Source organism: Lathamus discolor, chromosome 5, assembly GCF_037157495.1.
Source record: "Lathamus discolor isolate bLatDis1 chromosome 5, bLatDis1.hap1, whole genome shotgun sequence".
NCBI lineage: Eukaryota > Metazoa > Chordata > Aves > Psittaciformes > Psittacidae > Lathamus > Lathamus discolor.
In genome coordinates this window covers 63,107,678-63,130,804 of record NC_088888.1, presented here as the reverse complement: position 1 = coordinate 63,130,804, position 23,127 = coordinate 63,107,678, and the positions used below count along the sequence as shown (strand labels likewise).

The window sequence follows — 23,127 nt, the reverse complement described above, 5'->3', positions numbered from 1 at the left end:
TGTGACCTGGTTTACTTTGTTCCATCAAGCCCAAAGAAGAAAACCTGTCACAGACACATCTGACCTGTTTGGTTTTGGTTTTTTTTTTTTCTGTTTAAAGAAGCAAAAACAAAATTGTGAATTCAAGTTGCATCGAAAGGCTTTCATGTAACCTTTTCTCAGAGCACAGTATAAATGTTTACCCACCTCTCTCAAAATGTCATCAGCATTGTGTTGGGGACATGCAGTATGGGCACTGAACCAGCTTTATTAATACAATGATGTTAATGGGAACAGCAAATGGTTGGGGTTTTTTTCTTTTTAGACTCCTTAAAGTGTTTCATCAAGTGTCCAAATACTTCTGACTAAAGGCTTTTGGGGATTTTTTTTTGCTTTTTGTTTTAATTATAATTCATAAGCAGCTTATACAAGCACGCCAGGGATTATACGAATCAAATGTATTTTGTGGCTTTAAATTTATTTTCACTTCAAATAAGTCAATCACCAAACAAGATCTCCTCTCCCTCAACCTTCTTCAGCAATCCTCTCCCCTTTCCTTCTAAAAACCAAGAAGGTAGCAACAAAATAAAACAAAAGAGGGGGAAAAAGTAATAAAACAACTTTTCAGAAGTCTATCAGAAATTTTTCAAGCCTGTCATGTTCAATTTAAAAAGTCATCATAATACTGAAAACCAGAAGTTTTCAAGAAACCAAAATGAATGTTTCTGGTTCATTCATATTTATAAGATTTCTGACTGCCACATTACCAGCTGTTCATTGACTGCTTTATATTTCATTGCACTTTCCATACAAATAGTGAGAAAATGTCTGCTCACATTTAACAAAGGGTTCATTTACAAACCCCTCATTTAGCAAGTCATATATAGTTTCTTCCTTGCATGTCTTCTGTGCATCCTATAATCTCTCTTACCAGCACAAGTGCATTTCATAATATCACCCCCATTGCAAGCACTCCAGAGATTTATGTATTTCCCTGAAGTCTCTTGCTGACAGTCAGAAAAGCACAACGATGACTTGATGAGTTTGTGTTTTGACATGCAGGGGTGGGCCCTCCAAACAGTTTTGAGAAGTGTTTTGCAACTTATTTTTAAACAGAAGATAGACTAGATTATAAGGTCAAGAGAAATTAACCTGAGAGTATTAACTGTCAAATGAGATGGGGGAAGTGAGATCATACGACTGCAGCTCTTCACAGAAATGCATGAAAAGGGGTGGTGATGGTTAATTAAGATTGTGCTGATAAGTGCCAAAATCAAGTTCCCCATTTCCCCTACACCTTTCAAGCATAATTAGGTTTAAAATAAAACAGAGTAATAGTGTTGACAGACACGGGATCACTTGTTTATGCTCTGACTCTGCTTTGTGTCACCTGTAAAGGACAGCAAGGTTTAATATATGTCCATTGGAGAGCTGCTTCACATTCTGTAACTGAGCTCTTGGAAAGGTACAGACCAGATTCCTAATTATTAGTTTTCACAAAAAAAAGAGAAAAAAAGCCACTTTGGTCACCCCAAACCATAGGGTATGAGCCAGATACTCACAAAAATAGAAGCCTGAGTTGCAAGATCCTCCAGAGTGCCAGACTCCCTCCCAGTGTAAAATACACTGCCTCTACCCCACTCGGGTGCCTCAGAAAGCCGACCTGGGGCTCAGGCCATTTCACCCCAGCGTGTACAACACCATCCCACTCTCAAGAACAGAGAGATGAAGAACCTGCAACGCCTACGGTGCCAGCAGCACCAAATTTCCATTCTGCATTGTGTCTTTCTGGTTTCTCACTCACACAAAGGCTGGTTTGTCGTCTTTGCCACAAGCACTGCAGGCAACAGCAAATTTGTGTGGTTCACATGTGCTGACTTGTAACACCACTTAGTAGTGAGACTGCTCCGGTTATTGAGTGTGCTGCTTCGTATCTGAACAATATAGAGATTCACTCCTTTCTTTTGCTTTCTTTTCTCCCCATCTCACTGCAGATTCATATTCAAAGGTTCGTTACACACATTTGTCTGACAAAAATGTTACGGTTACGAAATTACACACACGAACAATAGACATTCCAGAGCCGTTACTGGTAGTGCTGTTTTCATTTGTCTGCCCTCCCCCATCCTGCCCATGACTTCACCGTGATGCAGTTCTTAATTACATGATCACACCAAGTTTTCTATAAGAGCACAGTCTCCTTCAGTACCTAAAATGGCTGGTGCTTATTCAATGTGGTCATTTAATACTGTGGGTTTTTTTTCTTTTTGACATTCACTATCATTTCATTGAATACTCTTCCCAGCCTGCCCTAAAAACACAACCAGTTCACTCATGGGTCCCTGCACTGCTCAGCGCCTGAATTTTCCCTCACAAAGGGTGCATTTTTTATAGCATCCTGAAACACCAGGAGTTTTATTGGCACTTTATGACAAAAGAGAAAATAAATTCAAAAGTGCTCTTTATTTAGGTGCCCAGTTTGAGACAACCGAGGCCTGACTATTCACTGCACTCACAGCAATGAGTCTATTGACTTCTCTTGCAGTTCCACGTACTCAACGCTTCTCCAGTCACTCCTCAGTCTATTAGCACGGCTACACAGCAAGTCACTTTTCATAACGGTGTATGCTTGGCAGATCCTTGCCTTTTCCTTCCCACAAACTTCCCCACCTCTTTGACGTGGCACCTCCCAGCTCCTGTGACTGATGAAGCCGTGATTTGGCAGGAGCCAAGCTCTTGCATTATTGTCTCGGTCTGCTCCTGGACGCACTGAAGGAAGCAGGGATCTTCTCAGCTGAAAAGCCCAGGATCACATCATGCAACTAAAACCCAAACTGTAGTGCACACACACTAATGCTGCAAGCACTTATTGCATCTTTGACTTAGGGGGGAAAAAAATAAGTTAAAAAAATCTTGGAAATGTTCTTTGAAATGAGGCTATTCTGAGATTGCTAAAAGGAAACCTTCCTCATCCCCTGAGAAATTTTGCTCACATGAGTACCCATGATTAATCAGCAGGGTGATGCACAGCCTCTTCTTTTGAAGCTCAGAGAGAAACTGGAAACTTCATGCTGCTTTTACCTCTGTGCTAACCAGAATTGAGAGGGAGGGCAGGGGCGTACACAGCACTCCATTTATCAACAGACTTTTTGGGTTGTTGCTACCAGCAGAAGGGAAGAGCCCAAGTCCTCAAATTGTCAGTTCAATTACCTTCAGATCGGACAAATCAGACTCTGGAATCAGCTGACTTCTTTGTCAACCAGCTTGAAAGTCTTTTCTCTGCCATGGCCTATGCAGAGAGGCTAGAGGAATTGGTCAAGCTGATTAAAAGGGAGGGAGAACTGGAAAACAGTGCAAGAGCAGCGCTGAAAAACAGAAAAGGCTTTTACAAAGAGGCAATTTTTTGCACAAAATGACAGCATATTTTACTCACATAAGTAATGCAGTCAGGAATAACAGGTTTTCAGGACCTGTGCCCTTTTAGTCTCCTGTTTCTCCATGTACACCGAAGACAATAGAGATGCTCTGTTTGAGTACCAATGTCAGCTGAATATTAGAAGCTCTCCAATAACTGAAGTGTAGAAGAGAGCAGTTGTGCATGTTGGAGATGCTCTTTTCTTTGAACCATCTGGGATTCAGTAATGACCTGTGTTCACCATGTTCTAACTTGTATTGTTAGGGCAGGAGTGATTTAAGATCCCTCCTCATCCAAAATTTCTACGATGCACAACTTTGTACCACTCTCTGAAGCTGTTCTCAGAAAAGCCAGATGCATAAAATCTCACCTCATACCCACCCGCCCTTATTTCATCATGTCTGTGTTCTTTGTGGTTTAAGACCTATCCTGAGTCAATGCTAATTTAAATACATACATGCTATGGCAGTACTGGATACAGACACTGCAAAAAAACAAGTGAGGTACTTGGTAGAGATTATGGGCAGACGCTCCTCCCATTTAGCACCCATTACTGAATATTGTTGATGTACTGCTCTAACGGCAGACAGAAAGCTCTGGGCACATGTTTGTAACTGTGCTGGCAATAAAAGACTATTCTTTGTTATACCAGTACTTAGGAAAAACAATTTCCCTTACAGAAGCAGCAGGTTCTTAGTATATAAGTACTGGTAATACTTTAGGAGTAACGTATCTCCAATCACTTCACTCTCTCTTATGAGGAATGTAGCAAGCCTCAAAAAGCAGCAGAGCTATTTCAAGTGCAAGATCCTAACTCTCTGAAGTAGCTGAGAATTGGTCTGTTCTGGACACAGAATCATAGAATGCGTTAGGTTGGTAGGGACCTTAAAGATCATCCAGTTCCACCCCCCCTGCCCTGGGCAGGGACACCTTCCACTAGACCAGGTTGCTCCAAGCCCCGTCCAACCTGGCCTTGAACATTTCCAGGCATGGAGCACCTGCAGCTTCTCTGGGCTGAACATGCATTAGCCACCAACACAAATACAGAAACCAGGGAAGATTAAAACTAATTACTATGTACATGATATTTTCCTTCTAGAAGTTAGGTGAAGATGACTGAGAAGAAAAGGAGGAGTTGTGCTGGCTTTGAGTAGCCACAGCTGAACCTACTGGAGCTTAGGGTGCACATCATCTCTGTGGCGAGGGACGATGTCCACACTGTAAGTGCCTAAATAAGCTGTAAGTGCAGCTTTGCCAGCCTACAGCTGTCAGGATGCCTTTACACTGAAATGTCAGCATGGATCCTCCAGCAACAGCAGTATGGACAGACAGACACTCACACCCTGCTTTGCCCTTTTCACCACGAGCAGGGCCAACACCCCAGTCTAAGCAAACTGCCCAGGCTTGAGCAGCCTGCAATGGACAGAGACATCCTTTCTGCTCTCTCACAGACTCAGGTAATTAACAGGAAGAGTAAAACCAACACAAAGCACGCCTCGATGTAACTACAAGGCTCCAACTCAGAGCTCTGTACAGAAAAGCAGTACTTCATCACGTCTATGAAGGCGGAAGCCTCCAGCAGAAGGGCAAGCCCAGAGCAGTATCACATAAAAAAAAAAAAGCATTGTCAAATGTTGACTATATCCAGTACAGCCCTCACATGGGCAGATAAATCCCTCTCACTGTATGAGTTTAATAAAAGAAAATATCAAATTAAGCTAAAGTGGCACAATCTGTCCAGCCCCACACAATGAAAGCTGATGTAGGATGCTTACCACAAAAAAAAAACAAAACCTGACAAATCATCCAGTGTTTAACAGGAACTCCCAAGAAACACTAAGTTTCTCACCCCCCAAAAATAGATTAGCAATAGGTTTCTTCCTCTCTCCCCACTCCTCCTTCCTTCTTTTTCTCTAGAGGGTGCATTCATCTTGAAGGAGTCCAATAAAAGCACAAGCAGCACAGAAAAAGCAGCATGTTGATTGGTACCTTTGTAGTTCACAGAACACAGAACAAATATCAACGGTCAGAGCCTGATACTCTCAGAGGAAAGGGCTAGATTAAAACACAAAGATAGAAACCTCAGCCTAGAAAGAGAATGAAAAGTTTTGTGTTCTCCCCTTTCTCCTCCTTTTAGCCCCAAATTTCTCTTATACCAAGTAGTTCCCATAATTGCCACTGATATCAGACTGGCAGGACCTTAAAGGGACCAGGCAGACAGTTACGGGACTAGAGAATGAAAGAGATACAAATGAAACTTCACTCTTAGGATGTTAAAAATCCCTGTTCTAAGAAGAAGAGATTGAAAATCAGTTTTGCATATTATGGGTATTACCCACATGAATTTAAATATAGTAAGACATTATTTCTGGTTACACACTAGTCAAATATTTTTCTGACAGACTTCAGGAGGAACATTACTCAGACACAGATGTAGTCAAGTCATGTCACTAAAATGCTGTGACTGGCTGGTAGAGCAAGTCTGGGAGATTGCTGGGTATGCCTAGAAGGCAAACTGGCTATCAGATTTTAAAATCCTCCATTGAGCATTGTGAGTTCAAGTGGCTTGGGTTACTTTTGCTCTATAAAATCCTGATAAATAAGTCTACTGACAAAGATTCTGCGTTTAAGGGGAAAAAAAAAAAGTTGCTGCAGATATCAAGTGGCCACAGTTTTGAACTTCCTAGAATTCAGGTCACTGAATGTAAACACCAAGTAGCAGTCATCGGGCCAATGAAGCTTTGTTTCTTACCAATGCTCCCACCTCTTCTCCCCCTTCACTTTCTAGTTGCTTGGACCCTTGAGCCTTCCCTTTCACCTATCCTTTTCTTTTGTATGTCCTGACATCCTAAAGAGATGAGAGAAGAGCTGTGGCTAATTGAGCAAAACAGACGTGCTCACTTGCTTTCGCAGCACTCTAGTTGTCTGACATCCATAAGCACTGAGTTTGACTGTCCCTCCAGGAGGGTTAAAAGCATAGTGTCTCCTCTGCATACCTTCCTCTCTTGAAAAGAAATAGGTCATGAAGATCACTCACAGCAGTCTTCAAATTTACACTGAGAGATCAAAAGGCTCCAAATTTGAGGGTCAAGTGAAAAAACTGTGTAAGGCTTATTCCTACAGGAAATCCAGAATATAAAATAATCCATGCCTTTACCATTTATTTTTCTATATTAACCATCACACACACTATACTCTTTAATACCTTTTAGATTTTGCAATATACAGTCAACCGTATTGTGTGGTCTCTTACACTACAGCAAGAGAGAGAGGAGACTGCAGGTACAGTTTCAGAAAGCCATAAAAGTGGCATAAATCTTCAAGTATTCATTATGTAGACCTGAAGAATTTATTCTACTTCATAGTATTAAGCTTCATTTATTTGATAAATATTCTTCCTAAAGAAAGCAAGTTTGTAAAGAAGGAAAAAATGAAACGGTATTAAAAAACTGAAGCAAAGAAACCCAACCCACAGGTGCCAACCAGGAACTTGAAATTTATTTTGGGAATTCTGGAAACTCATCAGAAATGAGGTCTCATAGGAATGTCAAAATTAGGTTAGCAGTTTCTTGCGAACATCAGGTAAAGAAAAAACTGAAATAAACATCAAGAACTACTGCCAAGAAGGTTTACGCTGGGTTTTTTTCAGGATTCAGCCACTATTAGTAAAAATTATTATCCAGGTCTTTCTCCCCTTGATTCTAAAAGGGGTCAGATTCTTTCTTTAACACATTCTCCTACTACCCCCAAAACCCAAAGGAAAAACTGTTTAAACCCAGTATCTACATATACAGGCAATGGCATATATTAAACCTCTAGTCTTAGCATGTGGCACATACTCAGATTTAACTGCATTAGCAAAGGTAATTTGCAAAATTAAGGTTTAGATGGTAAGTTATCTGAGATCCCCCATAACCATCCTCCTTTTTTTAATACATTGTATCCCCTCATTTTGCCTCTAGCAAATGTGGTAATTGGTTTTAAGCTGCTAAAAAGTGATATTGACAACATTAGCACTTGGAAATTCCTACAACAGAGAATAAGGCATCACCTTAAAACAGCAGTCAACACATGATGCGCTTATGGTCAAAAGCTAAGGAGCTGCTTTTCAAGCAGTAAGTCACCACAAGCTTGTCAGAGAATAAAGTCATGAGATGATAAAAAAAGAAAAAAAAATAAAATCTGACTCACATCTACAACATAAAAGGCCCATTTCTGACATTTTCGGTTCATACATGTATTGCACACAGGCAGTGGGCGTGCTTGAACAGCTCAAGGTCAGCTATCCCGGAAGACATCCGCATCTTCAGAAGGGTACGATATTTGGCTGGGCGAGGGGAGTGGGTGGGCTTGTTTGTTTGGGCAGCACAGCTAATGCTTTAACTATTGCAAAACACAGGAGAGAAAGTGGTTTTAAATTACTTATTCTTCCCAAACAGCACACCGGGATGGCCTCAAGTGCCTTGTCCTCAGCAATGCTCCAGTTCTTACCACTCCTTTTATAGAGGCCTTTGCTCCTTTATTTCTTTTTCTTCCCAGAGAGATTAAAAACAATATACAAAGAAGTCAGTGCATTGCTTGGAAACATCTACCAACATTAACAGAAGCACAGAACTGAGAACATTTTTAGGATCAGCCTCCTGATTACACCCATCTATGTAGCAGCAATTTCAAAACAGCATTCATTAGCCACAAATCAACTCTAACAACTAGTCTTCCAGGCAGGGCAATCAAAATACATATGTTAAAAACACCTGCGTCACAATGGTGGAACTGATCTCCAGTGTGATTTTAATATCTTAGATTGAATTAGGTGTTAAGAAGCACACACACATTTATTCCATGAGAAAAAGACAGCAACCTTTCAGATCTTCAGTGGCAGCTTCCACTAGACTATGCTGGACTTCGGTGGCCCAATGAACCCATGTAACATCTTCAGCAAACTCTTAGCCCCTTCTTCTCCTCCAAAATCACTGCAGTATTTAAACGTCTGGGGTTGGTAACATTTGCTTCCAGTCCTGCCGCCATCCAGATTTTACTCAGAAGAGCAGTCAGGGACAGGATGCAGCAGACTGAAGGTGCTGGCATTGTCTTGGAGCAGGTACTGATTTCCTGTGCTCAGTGCTGTTGCCTCATCTCCTGGAGTTTCTACCAAAATAATATACTTTACACTTTTTGAAGAAGGACACCTTTTGTAACTTTTCTAGTTTGCTAACTATAACTGAAGTTATCTTGCATAACCTGTTTAAACAAATATTAAGTATGAGTTGATATGCATCCCCCTCATCTTCCCACTGAAATTATTTTACTCAAGCTGCCACCAAACACCAGAAAGCTGGTGAGCTTTTCACACAACATAAATCAAAACTGGAACAAAAATTCAAAATGCTTTCAACTCTCACCATCTCCCCTGTGAGAGCTTATATACAGCACCAAGAGATCCCAGCTTCTGACTAAAATAATAGCAAATAAATAAAAGTACACACGTTCCCAAGATGTTCAACCTAACCTGAGTGGCCATGGCATGAGCTGCTCTCCCGCACTGCCAGTAGTAGCCAACAGACCAATAGGACCGGGAAAGGTCCCTGATGGATCTGGAAGGGGGTGCATTTATTACTGTCAACAGGCAAAACTCCACATTTCTCTACATAATACAGGGACCAGTTTAGTAGTAAGCCTCCACTTTGGCATAGCTATTGCACACTGTCCTTCTGCTACACAACGATGCCTGGGTAGCCTGAATGAGCTGTATAGCTCAGGGTTCACTTCTGTATCAGGAGAAGCTTCTTACCTCAGAGCCCAGATCAATTCAACCTATGGTGACAACTAGATGGAGTGAAAACGCACAACTAATGCTCAGGGTAGGGCAAAAATAATCCACCTTTTTATTTTTTAATCGCCGTGAATATAAGCACTTCTGCAGCATTATGACAGGAGCACTGTGAACACCCATTAGCTCAAGGATAAACAGCTCATTTGTTTATGAGAGGATTTGTGGGCAAGGCAAGGAAGGTGAGCAACACAGAAGACTGAGGTAAGTAGCATGAAGAGAGGATTGCTGTAAGCAGGGTTATGGTAACAAACCAGGTGAAAGAAGGACCTCTAAAAGAGCCTCTGGTGGCCACAGTCAGTAGCACAGAGCTATAACAAATACCCAAAGGAAAATCACAGGAGGAAAACAGTGGTGGCAACAGCCAGGGTAGGAAGGGAGATTTTTAAGAAGTTCCCTGGTAAGATCAGATACTGAAGAGGGTGGGGGAAGCCTGACAATTCCCCTCCCTTGTCCAATTTCTCAGCTCAAGCCTCTCTACCAATGCTTCCTTTTACACCCACTGGGGTTTTAAGGCTTCTTTCTTCTTTGTTTTTACCAAGACACCCAGGAGGTCCCTGCGGCACAGCAACCACTCAGCCCAGCCACCTCCCTTGCCATCATTTGACCGAGCAGCAGAAACTGTCCTCTCAACATGCCAGATGCTTACCTCACCACAGCTTTTGGGAAGCCAGAATTCCCTAAGCTAAATAGTAGTATCTTAGATATTAAAGGAGGCATATGCATGTAGAAGACCTCTGCCTTCATCTGCTCTTCCACACTGGGGTGTGACAATATCTAAGCTAGGGGATGTGAGATGAGACTCATGCTCCTCAAAGCAGCAGCAACTGCGGGACAAGTCCCACAGGCACAGGTTTGGTGATGGTTGTGGGCTTCTTCTGTGTTCCAATTTTTCTGGTTTTTTTTTCAGGCAAATATTAATTTATGGGCTTAATCCATTCACATAAAACTTTTATTTTGTGTGTGTTTGAAAAAATATGAAAAAAATAAAAATAAAATTGTGTAAAAAGATTAAACCCTTAAAAAGCACAGACTATAGCTAGTCACATGTATTTCAGTCACCTACAATAGCACAATTTCCAGTGAGAGTCTCAGAAATCTGATGGTGAAGAAATGCCTGCGTTTAAAATGTTAAGCACATGTTACTGTCTCACAGCTCCTGAGGTTCATCTGGGTGGCATGCCTGTTATTTCAATCTTTGTATTTGCTACCAAACACTAAATTTAAAGGGGGTAACTTAGCTAATACCTAAAGCACTGCTAGGCAAACAAACAGAATACACACAATGCATCTCTTTGCACATGCATTTTCTACATTTCTTTGCACTATGCATTTTCTTCACTGTTTTGCCAAAATAATCACTGTGATACAATCTTACTACTTCAGGTTATACTGCTGTATGCAGCATGAAAGTCTGGTGCAAAAAATCACTACAGGGAAACGGAAGCCTCTGCAGTTTTGTGTATGTAAACCCTGGTTTGGTCATCTGCTTCAGACAATTAAAGCAAAGGGCCATCTCTGTTCCAGCTCTTTTGAGGTGACAGAGAATTCCCCTGAAAGGGAGAGTTTCCATCCCTCCAGCTTGAGAGAAGTGAAGACAATTGACAGCAACTGAAGATCTGGCACCAAATAAGCAATTTAATTAGCCAGCAGGTGGAGGGAAGTAATTATTCCTCTCTATGCAGCATTTGTGAGACCACATCTGGAGTACTTGGTCTGGTTTTGGGAGTCCTGGGAAAAGAAAGATTGACATACTGGAGTGAGTCCAGTGGATGGCCACCAAGATGCTGCAGCACTTGATTTATGAAGGAAAGATCAAGAGAGATGGGTTTGTTCAATCCATCCTGGGAGATACTCAAAAGCCAACTGGATGAGGCCCTGGCTTTGAAGTTAGACCTGGCTTTAAGGTTAACCCTGTTCTGTGCAGGCAGAAGATTTCCAGAGGTCCCTTCAAACCTAGTTTCTCCTGTTTAAATTTTAAAAAGAAGAACTCGTTAGCAAAGTTAGAAGGACTATTAAAAAGTAGTTTAACAGAAGAAAGTACTTCATTAAAAAGTACTTTTAGAAGAGAAGTCTGTTAGCTTTAGAGAGAGCTTAGATACAGAAAAAAACCCCAACAATATGATTGGGGGAATAAAAAAAAGGCAAAAAATTGCAGGTGATTATTCCTTCAAAGAAAACTACTGGTTCCCCCTACCCTAGATTTAAACCATGATGTGAAAGAGCCCAAAGCTACGTACTTTTCACCATATACACAGGTTCAGCAAGTTCCCATACCAACAATCATAAAGTAAATCTACATCATGTGGTTTGACTGCCATCTTCAACATATTTGCTCAGAAATTATGCACCACAGTGGCAATGTATTGCTGACTGAGGAAGACATGCTTACTATTGCAGTTTGGGGTGACTACATTATTGGCAAACACAGATCTTACTTCCCTTGCAGAGTTGCTCACTTAAGATCCGTGTTATTTCACTTCTGGAAGAGAGTGTTAACAATGGTCCAGTGGCACTAAAAAATCTACAGAAACATATTAACCCTTTGAAATGAAATTTGAGACAGCAAGCTCTCTAAATCAGTTTACTCTGGAAACAACTCGCTCATCAAGAAGTACTCCCCCACTCACATGGTGATACAATTTGAATGGTGATCACATCCTTCTTTAAGAAAGATTGAAAATAAATGCTGCATACAATTGCAGCACCATATCATTTTAAAGCTTGTCCGTAGCTGTTATCAGAGCTCCTGAAGAACATAATCACCTTTCTTCAGTGGGGCAGATAATGTAAAGAACAAACAAACAAACAAATAACAAAACATTCATCTAGTTAATCCATTCTTCCAGGTCATTGCTCTCATGTCTCTTCTTTTTTTGTGTCAAAAGGTAAAGTACAGCCTCTACAGCACCACATATTGCTGCACAGATACACTCACACCAGCTGTGAACACATGGTGGTCCTGGAAGCGGTGCAGGCACATTAGCAGGACGTTTCTCCTGGGCTGCTGGGGCTATTATAACTCTCACACACAAGCTCTTCTGTCCACCTCCACATAGTGCCATGCGGACATATCTCCAGTCTGAGGCCTGTTCTACTCAAGGAAGTAAACACAAAGCAGTGCTTTTTTGACACACCATCACATTCAGGTCTAGACTATTCTTGGCACAGTCTCACTGTGCCACATTAGCTCTAAAAGGATGAAAACTGTCTTTCTTAAGACACAAACTTACATGGCAAATTGTGGAGGAGTTCACTACAAAAGCAAAATCTGGCTGACTTAATATCTACAGCTACACAGACAGCTTCATAAAACAAAACTAACTCTTTTGGAGTATTGTGTATAGTTTTGGTGTCCTCAACATAAAAAGGACATGGAACTGCTGGCACAAGTCCAGAGGAGGGCCACGAGGATGATCAGGGGACTGGAGCACCTCCTGTATGAAGATAGGCTGAGGAAGTTGGGGCTGTTCAGCCTGGAGAAGAGAAGGCTGCGTGGAGACCTCATAGCAGCCTTCCAGCATCTGAAGGGGGCCTATAAGGATGCTGGGGAGGGACTCTTCATTAGGGACTGTAGTGACAGGACAAGGGGTAACGGGTTAAAACTTAAACAGGGGAAGTTTAGATTGGATATAAGGAGGAAGTTCTTTACTGTAAGGGTGCTGAGGCACTGGAATGGGTTGCCCAGGGAGGTTGTGAATGCTCCATCACTGGTGGTGTTCAAGGCCAGGTTGGACAGAGCCTTGGGAGACATGGTTTAGTATGAGGTGTCCCTGCCCATGGCAGGGGGGTTGGAACTAGATGATCTTAAGGTCCTTTCCAACCCTAACTGTTCTATGATTCTATGCATGGGGAGGAAACAAAAGCCCAAACAATGTAACTTTAGAACAGGTCAAATTAAGACTTGCTGAAAACATAGCAACAGCAGAGACAAGGTCACCCTACCCTTAAAGAAGTCACTGAATCACACTGATGCCAGAGGAAGCCCGCAGTTTTGAAGAGTTTCAAGTTTTCAAGCATATAAACAAAAGGTTTTTAACCTTTTACAGGACTGGCAGCAAATTGTCCTGAATGTCAAGTCATGAAGTAATGCATACCAATTCTCCCTCCATCCTGCCTGCAGTGACTGAGGAGAAGGAAGAAAAGGGACACGGTCTTCCCTGCGCACTTTGTCCACAACCCTATTTGTTCCTTTTTGGCAGGCCCACTTGAACATTAGGACAAGAAGTTCTGCATTTTTTAAGCATGTCCGGTAATGCTGCCCTAAGCAAGAAAAACAGTCAATGCTTGTCTTCTACCTCCCCCAGTGCATAAAAGCTCATTTTTGACCTTCAGATGTAAGGGATGTTTCCACAAGGTCACAATATTTAGCAGCTTTTTTCTCAGACAAATTTTTGGGTTTGCTACATTTCCTACAAAAGGGAAACTCCTAGAGAGGTGGTCAAAAGAATTTGAAACCAACGTGATGTGTAGAGTGTCTTGAGAGCATACAGCCTGTTAACACTGAGAGTTAAATCTGGCTCTTCAGTTAGCTAGCTTCTGTACGTGGACCTTATGCCAACTTTGTGCTGATGGGCTTACAAATTTTTCATCAGTGACTGGAGCTAATAAAATGGGCTTAATTAAACACGTTTGATTTTTTCTTTTAAAGGCAGTTTGCTTCAGTCTTTCTGAATAAAACAGAAAAGGAATTAAATAATAAAAATAAGAATCCAGTTGCTATTCCTCCTCAGCAGTCCAAAGCATCAGGTGTTATGAATATAAGATCACTCACCATTCAGACACCTGAATAACTTCATATCTGAAACAAAAGGCCTGCACATTCAGCTAAAGGTTTTTAATGGAAACTATGAATGACCTCAGATACTGTGCTTTTCAAAGAATTAGCTTTACATCATTTTATTCCTTCTTGAAGGGTGGAAACAGCACATTATCCATGAATTTGGAAATGGACCTGGAATGTCTCTTGCTGAAATCACCAATTCAAACGCTGCCCAGAGTGATAATGACCAGAAATTTCATAATCTATTGGCTATCTCACAGCCAGACCCCAGAAGGAAATTTAGGAGTTTTCAGTCACTTTCCAGGAAGGCAGAGAAGCAACAGAACTGGCATTTTTGCTGGCCTACAGACAAAAATCTGACTGGATGTGGGCTTCCCCTCTTTAATCTTATTATTCAGTTGTCACCTCTTTTCAAATATCATTAGCATACAGTGACAGCATGCAAGAGGACCGGTCCACAGAAAGGTTTGAAAGTGTAAGAGGTCGTTAACCTCACTATAAAAAAATCCTCCACCATTAAAACTCAACACTGAGCACTTACATATAGTTTAAGACAAGAAACAGTCTAGTTGCCCAGTCAAACAATAACGGTTTTCATTACAAGTCTTAGAGATGCTTGTTTTTTTTTTCTCATGGAAAAAAAAAAATAATCATTGCTTCCTAGTTAGAGGCACTCACAAAGAAAAACCCAGTCCCAGGAACAAATATTCTTTCTTTCAATGATTTGAGAGCTGCTTTCTCTTACACCTGCTCTCTCCTCCCTCGGGGGTGAAAGCAGCTGGCTGTAGGACACAATCATCGCCATCTCCGAAACAGGGTTATCAGCTGGTCTTATGCTAAATCCTAAGAAATGACCAGGAATGAGGTTAAGTTGTCACAGAAGAAGGAAAAGTACTTCTGTGGAGAAGTGATACTTTTCATTATTTCTTGAGAGTTAACGCCGCCCCCAGAGCTGCAGGATTTTGGCTGGTACAGAGATAGCTACAGCCCTTGTTAACGTAATTGTGAAGTTCATAAGGGCTAAAAAGAGAAAGAAAAAGTCCATGAGCGTTATTACTGTGCACCTCACTGATGGCCCAGAGCCGAAACAAGGTCATTCACCAACGTCATTACTAATCTGAGCTTCAGCTAGGTGCTCAGTGCTTTCATCTCCCAGCATGATGCTGCAACACAGCATGCTGTTGCAGCTTCTGGCTTGGAGAACTTCTGGACTAACCAGCAACAAGTCTTCCCAATTATTTTTGGGCAAGAGCATCAACTTCAATTACAATCCCCAGAGCAATTCTGCAGTTTAAAGGTCAGGCACAAAGGGAAGAAAACAACATATTTGGTAGGAGGGGGAGGGAGGGAAGGGATTAAAAAAAATCAACAATTATCTGTACAATGGTATCAGAAGCCAAGATAGGAACTGCATGTTATTCCTAAATCATGCCAAGAAAACCTTCAGAGCTGCCTCTTTTGTCAGTGGTACAGCTGCAAGTCAAAGATCAATGTTATGCAAAGTGCTCTTTCACACACAGGTTGTTCTAAAAACAAGGGAGCTTGGCAGGTCTTTATTAAGACAATAAAAAGCCTTCAAATGAATTCTGAAGTTTGTTTGCTTAAAAAAATAATAATAAAAACAAAACAAAACACCCCCCCCCCCAAAAAAAAAAAACCACACAAATAAAATATTAGAAATTTAAAGAAAAGGGGTGCTAGGAACCACCACATACAGTCATTAGAGAACTTTAATGGAACAAAAAAGTTTTTCTTAAAGAAAACTGAATGGGTATTTAATATTACTCTTTATTCTCATACCCTGTTTAACTTCTCTGTATAGCTTCACACAGCAAACTGAGGCCTGACAAGATAAAAATTATCTGGCAATAAAGCTTTCATCTTGGACCATACCAAAAAGGTTTGAGAACTATTTTGGTCAAATCTGTTAACATGGGAAAACTGAAGCCAAGAGGAAAAGGTCAATTCCAAACAGAAGATACTTCATCCAAGTCAAGCCAATCATTTGAGGTTTCCTCTTCCAAAAATTGCTAAGCGTTATATGCAAGTTTAAGTGGTGCCAAACACCACTATTAAAGCAAATGTCCTCACTCACACACACAAGCAGCTTCCTCTGCCTGCTTCAGCTAGTTCTTCCCTTGATCTATTCAAAGTCCTTCCACCCCAGCTACTTGTCTGCTTCTTCATATGTTGTGCTGGTGCCATTACCGTCACTTTCAGCTTCAGAACACTTCCCAAATTCACCACTGCAAATTACATAGTTTTGGTGAATAAAATAACATCTTTTCAAGTGCTTCTGCAAGTTTCAGTACTGATGGTACACTTTGTCTGAAACGTAAGGTCTCAATTTCAGGTTAACATAAATTGTTACAACCCTTAAGGCTTTAGATGTCGATGTCTTTTAGAGCTCTCATGCTCTGCCGCAAGGCAGCATCGAGAATTGAGGAAGCTCCTTCATAGGCCACCCCAAGAGCTGTGAAGCAAAGCATACTATGCAAGGCAGAGCCCTTGTTCAGGGCTGGCTGCTGATAGTGCCTCTCACCACAGGACCATGGGTTTTGGGGAAAGCCCAGTAACAGCCTTCACAGCACAGGATCTGAGACTATAAAAAGTAGCTCTGGTTCCTTTGAGGAGCTCTGGCTGGGCTGCTTCGTACTTCAAAGCACTCAGCACATCACTAAACAGCCACTTTTCAACATCAGTCCTTTCTGGTTGTAGCCACAGGGTATCTAAAGCAAGATGGGACAAAGAATTTCCCTAGGCTAGAAAAGTCATCCAGTCATTGCTGTCTCCTAAAAACCCCAGCAACACCAAATAAATAAGCGTAGAGGGGTGACTTTCCCTGTTCCCATCAAAATACATCACAACTGTCTTGTATAGCTCAGCATATTAAACCATGACTTAACATGAAGAACATCAACTAACTTGCCTAAAAATTTAGGTTACTGGTTTAATCAAGTAGGACTTATTACTCACAGGTACTCTAGAAAATTACAGTGTTGAACAAGCAACTTTCAGAGGTGCGAGAATTCCCTGAATCAGGAGAAGCTGAGCTGAAAAATGTAGGGTAACCTCATACCACCCTGTCACGAACAACATGAGTAGATCCATTCAAATCGAGGTGCCTTTGATAAAAGAAATAGAGCTGCATTTTGGGAAGGACAGCATCTTAAAAATTCATTTGCTGTCCCCTCCGCTGTTGGAAAAACAATTTCACTAAGGCCATCTAACTCCAACCAGTTGATATTGTCCGGCTAGCTTTTGATCACTTTCTCAGATGAAAAATGTTTATTCAGATTTATGGTATACAAGGAATACAGCTGGTGAGGAAAAATCTGACAGTCATCTTCTGCAAGAAAATTCTATCCATATCTAAAAGCTCTATAAAACTGTTTCTGGTCTTATACTTCAATAAAAAGTCAAGGTGTCAAAGGTTCTATTTTATTCCAAACAGGTGCTTGTATTTTGAGTTGAAATCCTTGCTGTCATCACAAGTTACCACTCAAAACAGTCACAACCAACATGAGGTGGCATGTTTTGATTGACTTGAAGTAATTTTATTTTTCAGTTACTCCAGTATAAGTGCTGATATGTTTCAGTTTTGTTTCCCATTCCAAGCGAAAGCAAGTCCCAAAATCCTTTTCAAAATGTCATTGTTTTCCTGTGGCCAGTGAAAAGGAGAACCATGGGACAGTTCTCCTTGGCTGCAAGCTCCCATTAGGTCAGGCCTGTTTCTAGTTTCAGGGTTCAAGGACATTTCCTGCAGACAGGTTTTACTTGACCACTCTCAAACTGAGAGGCAGTTTACCAGCATGAAACCACTTGTCACCGATTGAAATACAAATAGAAAACTTTTCCTTTTTTTGTTTTGTTGTTTTTTTTTAATTTATTTGTTTATTATTATCCTATCAAAAGCAGGTTAGGGCTTTTAGTCTCTAAAAGCAAGCCACTGTGGTGCCAAGTGAAACACTCAGGATGCAGGCAGAGGCAGCATTGGTGGTTCACCTCCATCTCAGGCCCTTTGCATCGGGTGGTCCTGGCAGCATTTTCCTTGGCACATGGACCACTGGGAGTGTGGCTCTGAGGTGCACAATATGTTCAGCACAGCACAGCCAGCAGCTACGTCCTGTCCCTTATTGAGGTGTGTGAGATCTACAGGGGTCATAACCACCCTGGTAGCAAGACCTCAGAATGCTCCACACTAAAAACATGCATATCGTTTTGTGGGCTTCACCCCAAGTAAATCACAGACTTGCATGACACAGATTTGTAGGGTTTTTGACACCAAAGGAGGCCTTAATTGCTGGATTTCCATGAGACAGCTAGGGTGAGTTAGATTTGTTGGTTCAAGTCCTGATTTTGGAGTAATGGGTCAAAATTACTTGTGAGACAATTCTGTGGAAGCTGCAGGGTGGGGAAGGGACAGGAGTTATTGGTTTCCTCCCTCTCAAAGAAAGGTCACTTTGACAATACACACTGCCAGCAGCAGACCTACCCATAAAGCAAATTACAAAGTGCTGTCCATGACACAAACAAACGCCATTATTACACATTCAAAGTAGTGCCCAAACTGAATTAAGCAGAACTTTACAGAACAAGTTTGAATCAAATATTAATGCATGCCCCAGAGAGAAGGAGGAAGGGAAAAACACATGTGTACAACTCTTTCTCTCCCTGAAGTAAAAGCACTACAATGAAGCAAGACGGTAAAGTGAAAATGCTGGTTAAATAAAAGCAATCAGGTATAAAGTGGCCAAGAGCTTTAAAGCCTTCCTAAACACAACTAAATATATGATACTGTAGATGTACCATATTACAATGTTAAATCATCACAAAGGCACCGGACAATTTTCACTTGTCTAGGCACAATCTTATTACACTGTAAATCCAGTGCCGACCATGCCACATACAGATTATTATATTCAGCTTAATTAAACTAAGCCATAGGGCCAGGGGCTACAGAGGCCAGTATCAGACTCCACTTACGCACTTTGAATGACGCTATTCAGGGAGTTCACATAAACAGGTTGTGAAATCTAGTATAGTATCTCAAAAATAACTATTTCCTCAGCAATGTTTTATCTTACTCAAATGAATTACAAATTAGTGAACAGGTCCTAACTTTAAAGATACTTAAAATGAAAATGATTAATACGCAACTTTGCGGTACCAGCTTCTTCACTCTGGCCTTACGCTGACTGCCATGCCCATACACCAAAGTTGTTTATCCCTCACTAAAGACATGCATTTATTCAACATCAAAACGATTTCCAGAGAAGCCTGTTCAGGGCTGTATACTTAACTGGTATTTCATGCCACATCTTCCACCAGCAGGCAACACAGAATTTCTGAAACAACATGCCCGAAGCATAAACTGCAAAACATCACAGCCAGTGGCCTACCATTAGACAACCTCATATTGGAAATTCTTGTTTTTGCCAAAGATGAGCCATGTAGATAAGACAGTAATTTGTTAGAGGTGGAGAAGTGGCAGGCTTACAAGCACCCTCTAGGAAGCATGTGAACAATTTGACAAACTAAGTCTGAAGCCTACTACTAACAAAATACAGAATTAGGCAATCTTCCTGTCTCTTTTTCATCAAAATCATAGTTTTGCAGAGTAAAAAGAGGCTCAAGAAGGACCCTATTCTTTTTTCGAAGAGTCTCCCTTCTTAAAATTGTTCTTAAAAAACTGTGAAAAGGCACCAAACTACTGATACTCATCAAGTACTACCAGTTTTCTGAGCACATACATAAAGGTGAGGGAAACTCTTGTATCACTGGGGGGAAATTAATAACCTTTAGACTTTACTGATACTAAGTAAATGTCCAAGTGTGAAAATCAGCTCCTCCCCCTTCCAGTTTCCAACTGGGCCAAGCAGTGGTTGACTGAGAAGTTGGAGATGCTGCCTTCCCTCCCTTCTCACTCTGGTATTTTTCTTCTGGCCTCCTTTGTTCACTTAACAGAACTTTGTTTGAAGTGTGTTTTTACTCCTTCACTGCATGACAAACCCACACAGTCAGAAGACAGGCTTATAAAAACCACAGATCTCCAGCGGGGAGCTCAACGGTGGGTGTAATATTGGACACAGCGCTCCATTCATCATGCACATTCTCCGGATTTCAAGTTGACAGTGTCCCTTCAGCTTACTGTTCCTCCTCATGGGAGATCAGACAAGTCAAGCCTAATGAAAACACTTCCTCTACCAGCACATAAACAAACAGATCTTCACCTGCAATTGTTCTAAGCTTTGGTCACAAATCACTAGTTAAAAAGACATCAAGGGAAAAAAAAAAAAAAAGGAGAAAAAAGAAATAAAGAAAGAAAATTGGGTCGGGGGAGGGTGAGGGGAGATGCTGGAAAGTGTTACAGCTGCAGAGATGGTGGAGGGAAGGATGTGGGAGTTAATGAGGTTGTATACAAGGAGGAAAATGACAAGGTCTCAAAGGCGTTCCCAGTCCTGTCGTATGCATTTCGAAAGCCCGGTCTGTTCCCACTTGTTATTTAGCATTTTAGGAATCGGAGCATATCAGAGTGATTGATGAACAACTGCAGAGGATTGCTTTCCGCTCAGCCTAAACCTTCTCCTCCAGCACCGACTCAGCCTTGCCCTCCCTGTCACCGCTGAACAGACCAAGATACGGTCTTGTTTTCACAAAGTGACCCCCGGCCCTCTCCTAGCGCTCACACACACATGCAAAATCCACACAGGGCAGAAATAAGGCTAGTTGCCGAGGAAGGAGAGACCAAACTGAGCGTTATTAAGGAGGTCGGGCGAGAGTACACTCTGCAGACACAGCAAAATGCTGGCACCCATGGTGTGGTGTTTGGTATCTCTCGCTAATCTAAAATGTGGCTGGAAAGGAACTGGCACCAGCTCAGCGGCCTCATCTGGGGAGGAACAGAGAGGCTCTAGGGGAAAGACAAGAAACAAGACTCTTTTCACATCCTACCACCCTTGGGCATTTTGTGCGTCCCTTCTTTCTTCCCTGAAAGAGGCCTTTGTCACAGACCAGCAAATCCTATACGATTTATTTCAGAAGGAGAGAAGGTCTTTTTATTTATCGCCCCCCTCCCCTTTTTCGCAGTTCGGCGACAACAACTACAGCCCTGTGCTGTGTCCCCTCCCCTCTCCACGGCCGGCGGCCCTGCGGGTGGGGGACACGGACACGGGCGATCACCGGGCACGCAGGGGCTCAGCGCCCGCCTGCCCCAGCCCCGCACCGCGGTCCCCGCCGCTGCCCCCGGTCCTCCTCGCGCTGCAGGCCGCGGCAGAGCTTCGGGGTATGTGTGAGTGGGGGATGCCCGCAGCAGTGCGGCCGCCTCCCCTCCCCAGGAGCCCCCGCATCCCATCACTGCCCGTGTGCACAAAGGAAACGAACGCGCTGCAGCATCCATCCATCCATCCACCCATCCAGGTACCCATCCATCCATCCATCCATCATCCATCCATCCTCCCGCTTCTGCTCCCCCCCGGGCGGCGGCGGCGGCGGCGGCGCTCCGGGCTCCGGCCCCTCCGTTACCTGAGGCAGCTCTGCTCGGCGCAGCGCGGGGCCGGGGCGGCGCCGCCGCACTCACATCCTCCTTCGCTCGCTCCTCCGCCGGCTGCCTCCGCCCGCCCGCCCGCAGCGAGGGGCGCTACTGCCTCTCCCCGCGGGCAGACTCGCTGCGCCGAGCCCCGGCCGGGGGCGGAGGCGCCGGATTCGTGCGGCGGCAGAGCCGCAGCCTGGGTAGGGATGAGCTCGCACGGGCTCTCCGCGGTGCTGCTGCTGCTGCAGCCGCCGACTCCCCGCTTCCTCTCCGCTCCGCCCGGGTGAGCGCGGCTCGGGCGCTCCCTCCCACCGGGGCTCCTGACAGATGGCGCAACCGCAGCGCCACCGCCGCCGCCCGGCCCCGCTCTCCCGCACGGAGCCGGCAACCACCTCCCCCCGCCCGCCGCGCCCCTCCGCGGGGGTGGCCCCGGACTGGCGGCTCCGCTGGCCTATGGCGAGCCGCGGCCGGCAGGCGTCTCCTCTCTGATTGGCGGGCGGAGGGGGAGGCGGGGCGGGCGAGGCAAGCCCTCAGAGCCCGCTGGCCGGGGCGGAGGATAGGGCCGGGTCCGGCAGTCGCCTGCAGTCGGTGGCCGCCGCTTCGGGCGGCTCGTGGGTGCCCGGCGGGGCCGTGTCGGGGGCTGTCCCGGGCTGCTCGGGAAGAGAAGCGAGGCGCAAGGAGGAAGAGGAGAGGTGCCCAGCCCGTTGCGGGGGTCGCGGCCAGCCGCTGCCGTCGCCAGAGCGGTTGCCGTTGCTCGGCGCCCCGCTGCGTGCTCCTCTCCGGCGTGCCGCGGGGAGGAGGGAGCGGGAGCTGAGCGTCCCGACAGCCCGATGAATGGGGAGCAACCTTAATCAGATTGTGCCTCTTTGTGAAAGACAGCGTCTTGTTTAACTATTATGATTTTTATCCCCAATTCTTGGGAATTCTTGGGAAATTGGCAATAGTGGGTTATAAGGCAATGGTGGTAATGAAATACACAGGTCTTTTCTAGAGTTATGGTTTTATTCCAGTTTTCACGTTTAATCACAGAGTGTTTCAGCTGGCCATATCGGGAGGAGTGGCAGCCCTGCCGTGGCCATCTTCCAGGGGTGTACCTGCTGTCCCCACATCACGGCTGGCCACCTCTGCTGGGGTTCCAGTCTTGCAGCGTACCCAACGACGTGCAGGCTTTGCTGTCCTCCACCTTGCTTCGCAAGCGGGTGGCTGGAGAGGTGCTCTGTACACTCTGTTCCCTTCAGGTCCTCAGCACTGCCTTAACTCCTCCCAGCATTTCTCAAGGTGCTTGCGTCCACCTCCAATGTCTGCTGACAGCACCGCACACTCCGGCTTTAGGTCCCATCTCCAGTACTACCCTGCCCATGACCTCGGATGCTCCCGTGTTGGCAGATTGGCACATCTCACCATCACTCGTCTCCTGGAAAGCCTTTCTGCCTTAGCGCTGAAGAAATGACAGTTTAGGCTCCAACAAGAACAGGAGAGACGTGTAAAATACAGATGCAGAGAAACTAAATAAAACATATTGAAATAGCAAAAAGAGCTGAAGAAAGTTTTCAATAAATAAGGTTTACATTTCTCTCTCCTGCCTGGAT

The 23,127-nt window shown here is 43.6% G+C and overlaps 1 protein-coding gene across 5 annotated transcripts in view; it reads right to left on the bottom strand.

Annotated features, from left to right (window-relative positions):
* FYN (FYN proto-oncogene, Src family tyrosine kinase) overlaps positions 1-21,925 on the bottom strand; it is a 141,175-nt gene extending 119,250 nt beyond the window's left edge. For 4 of the 5 annotated variants that reach the window (XM_065681051.1, XM_065681056.1, XM_065681050.1 and 1 more), the window contains exon 1: positions 21,532-21,925. The gene's annotated coding sequence lies outside the window, so the exon portion shown is untranslated. The remainder of the gene's footprint in view (positions 1-21,531) is intronic. The other variant, XM_065681057.1, reaches the window with a different exon arrangement.
* Positions 21,926-23,127: the final 1,202 nt, after the last annotated feature.